Genomic DNA, 8,282 nt, shown 5'->3' on the forward strand with positions numbered 1-8,282 from the left:
TGGCCTCGTCCGTGTAAGGTATTGCAAGGCACCAACTATGGATCTATACTCGGTTGGTTTAGACAAGAGTGCACATGTATGATCAAGCTTTGTTGTGCCTATATGAGTTGAACATGGTTTAGCTTCATCCATCTTAGTTTTCTGACGAATATCAAGCAAATACTTGCCTTAATGTAGAAAGATACCTTCAGATGATCTGTGAAATCCCATCCTCGGAATTTCACTATTCATTATGTATCTTGTAATTTAAGTTCGTATTTCACGTTTACGTTATTTTGATTACTTAATTTTAATTCCGTAAATTTTGGGAATTAAATCGAATAGTGATCGGGTTTGAATTTTCGAAATCAATCTTTATCTTTCGTTGACTTTTCGAAGTTTTAACTAGTGTCTTTAAATAGATCTCGAACCCACGAACGCATAGGCGAAAGCCATTTGCGAGTCTGAATTATAACGGTATAGTTACGGACGTTTGAAGTTGTAAACTATAGATTGTGGAAATTATTTAATTCCCATATGTGGGTTAAAGGAAGTTAGTTTAAAAAGGGAAAGGGACCAATTAGAGGGGGAGAACTCTAGAAGCGGGAGGATGGCGGCAGGGAAGAGGAAGAAAAGAAGAGATGCGAGAAAGAAGAGGAAATTGGGGGGAAAGGAGGACAAATCAAAAAATACAAGAGGGAGAGACGGGTCAAAAGAAAGGAAAAAAAAGAAAAAAGGGGGAGATGGCGTTGGCCAAGAGGGGGATTACAAGGAATCCCATTGCCCCGAAACTATGAACCGGAATAAGGAGGAAAGAAGAATGGGAAAGAAGGGGGGAACGAAGAGAGAAATTGTACCCCGGCTTTTGAGAGAGGTCGAAGGAAGTATAGAAGGAAGTGTAGAAGACGATGTCTGAAGAAGCAAAGAGAATCATAACGAAGGTATGATTCCTTTTATCGACCTGCAACATTGGTAAAAACTCCTAGCTCTCTTTGTTCTTTCCATAATTGCTTTGTATCAATCTTCTTATTACTTTCAATTTTATACATTGGGTGTGTTGATCAAATTATCATGTTTTAGGGTTTGGGAAAAAGGGTCAATTCTTGTTTATTGTTGACATAATTAAATCAAAGTTATAAATATGATTGAATTGTATAGAAGTATTATGAAGTTACGTTTTGAATTAGAAGAATTTGGGTTCTAAGTTGCAGAAACTTATGTGTCTGCAGAGAAAAGCTATGTTTCAGTAGCTTACTTTGGCTCTTGATTTCTATGTCCTAATGGATTCCTTTTGATCCATTATTATGTGTTTTGAAACTAGACATGTCAATGATCCAAGCCCATCTGATTTCACATAATTCTTATAAGTTTTGATATGTCAAAACCATGTACAAATTTGAGTCACGAAGCTGCTAGACAGCAGCAAATACTGGACTTCCAGTTTCGGGGTTCTATTATGTATCTTGCATAACTTTCAAATCGGAATCCCGTTTCTTACAAATCTTAGATGTTTTTAATGTACTCAAAACAAGCTTCGAATCTCATGTAAGTTTGCATCATTCGGTATAGTTATGGGTGTTCAAAATTGGGCTTAATCTTGGTTGACTAAGACTGTTTTTATGCAGCTTTTGTGGAGATGAGGCTGTTGCTTTTGCAATATCATTTCTTCTTACAACTTTAATTCTAGTTTACTTATCTATTTTGAGTTTGTGCTTAAACCACTTGATAAGGTTACGTCTTGGGTTCCAAAAGAACCACTTTCTTATACAATTATGTGCCAATGTATTTATGTATTCTTTACCTATTCAGGTTGTGTATACACATATTTGTATATTCATGCATAAGCATGCAAGTTCTTGAACTACACCAAAATAGCCCTTAGGTTCGCAATTCTTTTTCATATGTTGCTATGGCTGTTGGGTAGTTCCAACTTTACCGATCAAAGAATTTCTTTAAAGTCAGAAACAATGAATATTATATAGGTGTGTATTATATGATTCCATCCCTTGGCTTATAAGATAAATTTGAGTAAAGCTGTGATATGATTATAAGCTCAATTATTTTATTGTGTTGGTGCATTTTTATACCTATTGAAACACATCATTACTAATGGTCCAGAATTATTCCTTAATGTGTATTTACAACGATTTATTTTAGATCAACCAAAAAGGGCATTGAATTTGGATACTGTTACATTAGTAATCCAAAGTACTTTCATTAGGATTAAAATTCAAGTCATGCATTTAGTAGTATCTTGCATTTGTGAAACAGAATTTGGCCACGATGGTGGATCCTTGTGTTAGTAACTAAGAGCAATGCTTAGGAATCCAAGTAAGGGAAATACGACATACCTTTATGGAGATGATGAGGTTTAGATATACCTGGTACTTTTAGTAGGTACCATATGCTTGCTTGGATTCCGTTGAGTGATGGTCCAGAATCATATGCTTGTTTGGATTCCGTTGAGTGATGGTCCGGAATTCCTTTTACTCCAGATTCCGTTGAGAGATGGTCCGGAATCCCTTCTACTCCGCGATTCCATTGAGTGATGTTCCGGAATCGTATCTAACTTGGTTTTCACTTAGTGGTGGTTGTGCATTGTGCTCCGCGATTCTGTTGAGTGATGGTCCGGAATCGTGTCCACTCGGATTCCGTTGAGAGATGGTCCGGAATCCCTCATACTCCGCAATTCCGTTGAGTGATGATCCGTAATCGTATCCTGATTTGGAGTCCGTTGAGTAGTCCGGAATCCCTACTCTTGCTCATTTCCATAAGTTAGACTTGTTCCCTGGATTCGAGTGAATGGGATTTACCCACAATAGATCTTATGAATATAAATTAGAATTATCAAGTTATTACTTGAAATCCAGGCAGGGAATTATGTAGAAGTTCTTTATTAATTTTGTGCATTGAGGTGTGATCTGATTGACTGATTAACATAATTAAATGTTAATATCATGCCTCCTTGATATCATGGAATGGATTACTTGAGATGATTGTGGAAGGATGTTGAAGTTATTAACATGATTAGATCAATGATCAATGCGACTAGAGGATACTATTATGCTGTGTTGATTCTTTGATATATTACATGATATGAATAGCGATTTTATGTTGAAACATAATGATTTATATGATGGATGAAATAGAAACCTTGAATGTCATGTGGGTTTGTTTGGTAGCCATGAATCTACTATCCATGCTTGTTAAGTTCTAATAATTGATTGAGGAATACTATGCTTTTCGATTTGAACGTACTATGATAAACGTCGAAGTGTAATGAAATGTTGAACTACGAATGACTTGATCCCTATTGAGGGTACGTAGGCAGTCTAACGAAGAGGTTAGATGCAGCCATAAAGTATACGCAAAATTATTATGCATCTGGATCTTGAATTATATTTTGTACATATCAAAATGGCGGGGTATGTTGAGTTACGGGCATTTAGGGACGTCACGTGTCGATCTTGGACGTATGTCGAGATCAGGGCATGACATGATATGTGCACCTCAAGTCCCAAAAAATAGATCAAAGGTCCCAGATCTTTAACTGGAAATACAGTGCTCAGTTTCTGGATGAAATGTTGACAAAGAGTAGCATTGGGACCTGTGACTAGAATATCATCAACATACACTAGGATGATAACCAAGGTTGGAGCCTTTAATACAAACAAAGAATCATCTGAAGATGATTGCTGAAAACCAAAGGGATGCAACACTTGAAATAATTTGTCAAACCAAGCTTTTGGAGCTTGTTTAAGGCCATATAGGGATTTTTTAAGTTTGCAAACATGATTTGGGAAAAGGGGGATCACTAAACCTGGGATGTTGCTGCATAAAAACATCTTCTTGTAATTCCCCATGCAATAAGGCATTACTAATATCTAATTGGTTTAAAAACCATTGAAACTGAACTGCAAGAGACAATAGGATTCTGATGGTAACGGGCTTGGTGATAGGACTGAAAGTTTCCTTATAGTCGAGGCCCTCTTGCTTGGGAAACCCATTTGCTACAAGCCGAGCCTTATATCGGTCAATAGCCATCAATATGTTTCTTAATCTAAAACACCCACTTATAACCAACAACATTTTGATTTGGAGAATGGGGTACAAGAACCCAAGTTCCTGAGGATAGCATAGCATTAAACTTGATTTGCATGGCAATTCTCCACTAAGCATGCTTGGAAGCTTGCAAATAAGTAGATGGAACAAATTCAATGAAAGAAGGAAGATGATGATTGGTTGCCGAAAACGCATTTGTCTTGAATATCCCTGCTTTGGATAATGTAATCATAGGATGAATGTTGATTGCAATAGAGAAAACATTAGGAGCAGATGTGGGAGTACCAATGGAGTCAACAATGGTAGCATGTGTATTAATAATTGGAGCAACATTTGGAACACTATGTCAAGGGGACATTGTAGAAGAATCAACTCGGGAAGCATCACTGTGAGCAGCTTCTAAAATAATAGGTGGTGTGATATGAACATATTTATGCGACTTTGTTATTTTATTTCTTTACATTTACTGAGTTAATTTCCATTTATTTTGGTAAATTAAGTTATTTTCGTATTATTGTAGGATTAGTTGGTAACGATGACAATAAATAGCTAAATGGAGCAATTTGGAACAGTTTAGGACTAGGATTGGATAGCATGCGTGGATAGTATATGGGCTGGACGTTTTTGGTGTTTAAATGGTGTTAGAAATATGCTAAACTCTGGAGAAATTAAAGTTGAGGCTTGGAAGACAAGGAATTACACAAGAAAGATGAATCTTAGTTGGAGAGGAACATTATCTTATCTTATCTTATCCTATCTTATCCAACATTATTTTATGTTATCTCTAGCTGCTGGGGATTAGTAAAATTGCTAATCACTTTATGTTTTTCATTTGTTTTTTCTTTTGATATTTGATTTAGTTTCATTTCTTTGATTTCAGGTACTAGAGAAACAAGACATGGCAATTTCGTATCTCTACCAAATCAAATTCTAGCACTATCGCCGTGGATTAGTAAAATTGCTAATCGCTCTATGTTTTTAATTTCTTTTTTCTTTTGATATTTAATTTAGTTTCATTTCTTTGATGTCAGGTACTAGAGAAGTAAAACATGGCAATTGCTAATCTTCAAGTTGAAATGGTGAATCTTACTTCTTGTATGTCATAGTATATCGAAATGACCACAATGCAAAGTGTGGCCACATTTGGTGTGTCATCTAGGCAATGATATCAAACTAATCAACATCCTCAATGAATTGAGAATGGAGGTTGGGATAGTGTCAATGCTTGGGGTTATCTAGGCCATAATCAATAAAGGAACGACTTGTTTTCCAACACTTACAATCCAGGTGGGAGAGATTGTGGAGCCAAAAATAATCAAGAAGAATATGGAGATGACACGTGGATTCTAGGGTAAAAAGGACAAAACTACCCTTGAGGAACACCGGAACTCCTACGCGCGAGTAGTGAATAATCATCCCTCAATCAAGTCAAAAGTGCCAAAAATAGGTATTTATTTAAAACATATTTCATCCATCCTCATCAAATATTCTCCACAAGGTAATCCCCAAATCTTTCATTTCAAATTATATTAATTAGCTAATTAATTGATTTATTATTCAATTAATTTATTACTTAGCTACAAACCATGAAGCTCATCCAAAAAACCATCCAAGTGGCCGGTCCATCTCCTCCCAAAGGGACCGGCCACATCCCTATATAAACACCCTCATTTTCTCCAAAACCTAAGTTCTATATTCTTGCAAAATTCTCTAAATTTCTCAAACACTTTTCCCTCAAAATTCTAACTTTGGCATCGGAGGTTTTTCGGCCAAAGCCCCCCATTCATCGTGGGTGCGAGAGGCTCTTGGCCTTGACCTAAGGTGTTATTTGTTTTGTAGGTGCATTTTTGTCCAAGAACAAGGAGGAAGAAATTTATATCCACAAATTGTTGCTTTCATTGAGAGCTTGATTCACACGCTTAAAGAAGACTCTCGCATTCAACATTTCTAATTTTTTTTCGTTCATTCGTAAATTTTCCCACACGTTCCTACTCCTAGAATTTTTATATAAATTCTTTAAATAGCCCTGAGAAAGAAATACGATGACGAAAAAATTATGAAACAACAACAAAATATGCTCCCAACAAATTTGGGTTTTCACCCACTTGACGGATCACAAAGCAAAGGTCGCAGACATCACCCTCTGCCATTCTCGCAGCCATGGGTGCGGTCTCGCAAGTCCAAGGAGCAGCAGTTGCAACAGCTCCAACAATGAGGGAGGCCCATGCACAATTACACCAGGCACGGCGTCAGGAGAAGGCCCAGCCCTTCCAAAATCCAACCCAGCCTGCACTAGGTGTCACTCGCAGCCCAAAATCGGCGCAGCATCAGATGGTCCACACGCGGACAAATGCGGCCCAGCAGGCATAGGTATGCATAGCTCCTCCAGAGCTGATTGCAGCAGCAACGGGCCCGTGCCTTAATCCACTCAGGCCCAAATTGGACTTAGGACCAGGCGGCTCATCCATGCAAAGGGCCAGTGCATGCAGCCCACGTGGAAACCAAAGCTGCTATGGCAGCGACTACCCAGGCCCACTCCCTTGCAAACCCAATGCCCAGAAGCCCTAGCGCGAGAGACCAGCTCAGGAGCAGTCAACGCGGGTCCCGCCGACCCGGATCCGTGACTCCTTGCGCCCATACAGGCCAATTTTTTGGCTATTTCGAACCATTTTTAGGCATTTCGGACCCGTTTTTGGTGTTTTTTTTATGCAAATTTGGCTCACTAGAGCTCAAAATTTTGCAACAAAAGTTCACTTGACACGCCCAATCCTGATATTCCTCGAAATTCTAGGATAAACACATGCTGGCCGACACCCAAAAGTAACGAAAGTCATTTATTGAATGCAAATGCTGAGAACAATGAATAAATAAGATTTATAAATATAAAATATAATAAATATGCATTTTAGGAACGTGTTCAGAGCACACAACTAATAGTTAGAGGAAAAACACTTCAGGCCATATGCCAACACCATAACCGTCGCCCGGGACGGATCAGAATCTATCCCTTCGTTCCGTAGCTGAATAGGAACCACTAGGTAAGTACAAAACCATTGAACATATATATATTGAAAAACAACTTCATAGCATAAAGTCATTCATCATCTATACAATAAAAAAGTGTTCTAAACATGTTATAAAGATCATATCGTCGTCCATCAGATATTCTATAAAAACACGGGTTATAAGAAAAATAGTAATAATTCAAAATTGCCTCAATAAGCATGTTATCTTACAAAACATTTCATAAAATGTAATCATCGAATCATATTTTTCATGATTGCATTTCTACTATTAAAACATATATTTTTAGAAGGGGTTCACTCATAGTACTTCACCGTCGAAAAGCCGCGTTACTAGCGAAGATAGAAACACCACAATATATGCACCTAAGCACATAAAGAATACAATTAATAAAACTCTATTATAACAATTTAATTTGGGAAAACGGACATTGGAAACGAATTCAGGACGTCGAATTACCCAAAGAAGGGTCCCGGTTAAATTTCGTAAAAGTCCATAGAATATTTCAGAGAATATTCCCTGACAGAATATACCCTAACAAAATATTCCACATAAAGGGTTTAGGCTGATTAGGGTTTAGGGTTTGAAAGGTTAAAGGGTTTAGTGCTTAAGGCCCTAGGTTAAAAATATTTGGATTAGGCTTTTAAAAAAGAGTTGGGCTTTAAGAGTTTGGGTTTAATTTCAAACAAATAAAATAAATAAATAAATAAAAGGGTTTCTAATGGGTTTGGGCTTGAAATAAAATAAATAAAAATAAAAGGATTTGGGTTGAGTTTTAAAGAGATTAATGGGCCTAAGGCCTTAGTCCTTTACGGCCCAAAGGCCTAAACTAACAAGGTTTGGGTTTTAGGTTAGGCTTTAAAGGGTAATGGGTTTAGGTTTCATTTGCTTGGGCTTAGGGAATTTGTTTAGGTTGGGCTCGATGCTGGTTTGGGCTGTGCTACCTCGGGCTGGTTCTTTGGCCCATCTTTTATGTGGGTCGCCATAACCCATTGAAGGAGAAGGTCGGAATTTTGGCTAGAAATTGGACAAACTCTAAAAGCTCATAACTTTGTCAATACTTAATGAAATCAAGTGATTGAAAAACAAAAGTCGTAATTCTCAAAAAGACGAAGAGAATGTTACCTCACTTGACAGTTAACTCGTCGTGGTTTGGCCGAAAAACACCTCGAAAGCCGTTGAGGTCGCTGGAAATTGGGTAAGATTCAAATGAGTAT

The 8,282-nt window shown here is 37.5% G+C and overlaps 1 long non-coding RNA gene across 1 annotated transcript; it reads left to right on the top strand.

Annotated features, from left to right (window-relative positions):
* The first annotated feature begins 566 nt into the window (after positions 1-566).
* LOC114820211 (uncharacterized) lies at positions 567-5,316 on the top strand. The gene is made up of 2 exons (XR_003767656.2): positions 567-920; positions 5,073-5,316. It is a non-coding gene; the product is annotated as an uncharacterized lncRNA (long non-coding RNA).
* The last annotated feature ends 2,966 nt before the right edge of the window (positions 5,317-8,282 follow it).

Source organism: Malus domestica, chromosome 12, assembly GCF_042453785.1.
Source record: "Malus domestica chromosome 12, GDT2T_hap1".
Taxonomy (NCBI): domain Eukaryota; kingdom Viridiplantae; phylum Streptophyta; class Magnoliopsida; order Rosales; family Rosaceae; genus Malus; species Malus domestica.